At 43.1% G+C, this 3,773-nt stretch overlaps 1 protein-coding gene across 3 annotated transcripts in view; it reads left to right on the top strand.

Moving 5' to 3' along the window:
• cux2 (cut-like homeobox 2) overlaps window positions 1-3,773 on the top strand; it is a 206,780-nt gene that overhangs the window by 135,418 nt on the left and 67,589 nt on the right. The window lies entirely within an intron of this gene.

Genomic DNA, 3,773 nt, shown 5'->3' with positions numbered 1-3,773 from the left:
GTCTCCTCCCTGGAGCCAGGCTTACTGAGATAAAAACTGAACCTCTCCGCATATAGAGCCAAAAACCCAGAGGACTCAGCAGGGGAGGAACTGTGGACAATTAGGAGACGAGACAAACACAAAAACCTCTTTCCACTGGCTGCTAGGATCCAGGGACATGAACCAAGAAAATAAACTGAACAGAGAAGCTAACAGAAAACAAATAATGATCTGGCCCTGAATGCTCAGGCTGAACCGACTATAAACCAGAGGAAACAGGTGAGAGGAATAAATTATAATTGAGGCAGGGAGGGAAAACGACAGGTTAAAGGAATTACTAATTAAGGGAGAACAAACAGGCCAGATCATGACAGAGGTAAGTAATACACTTTTCTTTACAAGAAAAAAAAAATTTGCATTTTCTCATCTCAAGTGCATATTCTCTAATTATTTAATTTTAGGAGTAAAATGTAAATACACTTAATTTAAGAAATGTCGACTTATTTCTAGATCGTTTTTCCAGTGTTCTAGTCACTTTCTTGCACTTTTCAGTGAAATACCACTTTTGACCCGTGACATATGATCCCAGTGAAAAGCATTCACTTTAGTCTTTTATTGTGACCAAATGTGAAAGCTCAGAAGGTGTGAACACTTTTTTGAAGGGGGGGTTAAACAGGGGTACGGCTGTATGGAGCAACAGCTGTGAATCAGGGAGCCTGCTAAGAGCTGCAGCATCTGTATTGATTGGGCTTCAGCCTTTTCCATTTTCCATGAACTCCTCTGAGTGGGAGTGAGTGGGGGGGGGGCTCTTGATCTTTATGATATTTCTTTAAACATGATGCTGTCGTTATGCCTCTCCAGGGAACGCGCCAGCCATTTCCAGTAAATCAAAGGCTCTGGGTCTCATGCTATTTTCCACACGCCTTATTTATAACCCCACTAAACGGCTCAGACGCACCGCCGCCGTTCTCATAAGTGTTTTCAGCCTTTTCAAAATGAATGTTTTTTCAAGTGCAGTGATTCTGTCGAGGAGCAGCCCTCTGCTTGTGATACGACTGAGGCTGTGATCTACAGACGACGGACGGCATTGGCTGGGGGTCAGTCAGAGACCCCCCATCCCATTTTACTCTGGTTTACAAACAGAGCTGGAGCCTAAGTGTGATCTGAGAGCGGGTAACCCACATACGCACTAGTGCAGGTGCCCCCTCCATGGGGCCAGGTGGTGGCTAATTTGCTTTCTTTGTCCCTCCTAATGAATCGTTAATTGGTTTACGTCTCCCGCCGAGTCGCAGACATCAGGTGCTGAGTGCTGCTGGTGATGGAGGCCACTGGCGAGTGTCCTCACACACACGGGCGCCTACGTTCACCGGGCCAAATGTCACCTCACAACTTGGCAGTTAAACAGGAGAGACGTTTCTCAAGGTGTGGCCGGTTACTGGTGAAAACTTTACCCTCTCCAGAAACGACACATTCTGCTGCTTCCTGTTTTGCTCGCTCCCTTGGCAACAGCAAGATTTTTATATAACTAAGCTGGAAATATTGTGTGCATTCAGAGTAGGGCTGCATGATATATTGAATAACAATTGTCTTTGCAAAATCAATGCGTGCAATATCAGAATTGGTAAAAAAAAAACTGCCTGGATGCACTGTTTACAGGGTCGTACACTTCATGCATTTCTTCTTCATACACTGTGGCGATGAAGCAGAACACAAAGAGGGAGGAAAATCCGGTTAAAGGCAAGAAAAGATCTGCCTTGTTGAGAAGAGGAAGCTTTGAGGTTCTACAGGATACAAAGAAATGTTGTTTTATTGCACCTCTTCAAACATTCCAGTGTCAGTCAGATTTATTTTATTGACATCAGTGCAAAAAACTGTGCAGTCGTCCCTTTGTTGGACTGGGAGGAGATGGTGTGTTTCTATGGCGCAATATTTTGCCATCCATCCATCCATTTTCCGTCACGTTTATCCCTGCTGAGGGGGGCTGGTGCCTATCTCCAGCTGTCTAAGGGTGAGAGGTGGGGTCCACCCTGGACAGGACGCCAGTCCGTCGCAGGGCAACACAGAGACAAACAACCATTCACACAAAAACTCACACCTAAGGAGAATTTAGAGAAGCCAATTAACCTAAAAGTCTTGGACAGTTTTGGACTGTTGGAGGAAGCCGGAGTACCCGGAGAGAACCCACTCATGCTCCGGGAGAACATGCAAACTCCATGCAGAAAGACCCTGTGCCGGGAATCAAACCTGCAGCTTTGTTGCTGCAAGGCAGCAGTGCTTCCCACTGTGTCACTGAGCATCCCAGTGTTATCCCAATTTATAATTAAAAAGGAACAAGATTACAGTTCAGTTCAGATTAAAATGAACTAGTTCACATTCATAGTTCATATTTTCAAAAAATGAACAAAGTTCCCAAACCTAGAAAAGAACTAGTTGAAGTTCTACCAGTAGACAAGCTGCTCTGTCAGGCTGTTTGCCGTAATAAGTTCTGTAAAACCAGACGTCACCAAATAAAAAGTGTCGTTATCAGTAGAACGCCATCGTGAGCTGTGTGTCTCACTTATTCTCAGAGTGAACGTTTGTTCACATTCAAAACTGCGAGAACTGCGATAAAAATATGAACGTATAGAGCGAACCCAGTGTTCATGAAGAACACTGGTTTCTACTTTATTTACTAACCTTCTGAGGACTGACGGGCCTTACCAAGACCAAAGTCTGGTTGGTTTAGGGTTTGGTTTGAATTCAAGTTTGGATATTATTCCAGTAATTGTAGAGTTGGGGATAAATGACTTAACGAAAATGAATGACTCTCAATATAAAGTCCTAATGCTGGTCAGAATACAAACTTTAACCAAATTCAAGGTCACTTACTGATATTATTAGATCTTTTTTAATGATATTGCAACTACAGAGTTTAATTATATTTAGTTTTTTCCAACATTTTTATGGCCTTTAAAAATGTTGCTTCTTAAAGCAGTGGTCTCTGAAGTGGGGACTCTAGGAGGAAAAGTGGGAGAAAAATATAAATTATTACATGCAAAACATGAATAAGTAGAGGGTTTATACTGAACTTTTGGCCTTTCCTCAGTCTGTCTGTGGGAGAACAGACTATGCCTCCACAGCTCAAAGGCCACTGAAGAGCCTTTTCCTACCTACTAATGATTCTGGAGTTGTTTTCACTTTTCTTATTTATTTTTATGGCACTAGTGGCTCATTTTATGGACAGCATGCTGAAAGGAAAGGGGGTATGAGAGAGTTGGAGAAACATGCAGGAAAGGACCGCAGGTCGGATTCAAACCCGGGTCGCCCACGTCGAGGACTAAGGCCTCCATACATGAGTCGTGTGCACTAACCAATGTGCCCCCAAAGCACGCCCGATTTGTTTTCAACTTTAGGAGCACTTATAGAGTAAGAAACCCCTCTATTGTCCCATAATGGTGGAGTTCTGGATAAATGGACATAAGTGGACAATGACATTCATACGGCACTTACAGACATTAAGCCCCGCCCTCCCTCTACACAGACATGAGGAGTCGATGACCCACTGGGTGTGCTGGTGAAGATCCTCAGTCATCCAGGTCATAGTCATTCCGAAAAAGTTAAAAAAAAAATCCACTGGACTTTGTTTCCAACCTTGAAGACGTTTCTCTTCCCATCCAGGAAGATTTTTCAATTCAAAATGTCAGAATTAGCGTTGAGTTCGAGGCTATATGGAGTAGCCCAACAAAGGCTTGATTTTGTTTAAAAAACTCAAAGCAATTAGTCTACATTTTAAATTGTGTGTGTGTATATATATG

The sequence above is a fragment of the Cyprinodon variegatus genome, unplaced genomic scaffold (assembly GCF_000732505.1).
Source record: "Cyprinodon variegatus isolate N-32 unplaced genomic scaffold, C_variegatus-1.0 Scaffold440, whole genome shotgun sequence".
Taxonomy (NCBI): Eukaryota; Metazoa; Chordata; class Actinopteri; order Cyprinodontiformes; family Cyprinodontidae; genus Cyprinodon; species Cyprinodon variegatus.
Note: the sequence above shows the minus strand (reverse complement) of the source record. Positions and strands in the feature narration are given on the sequence as shown.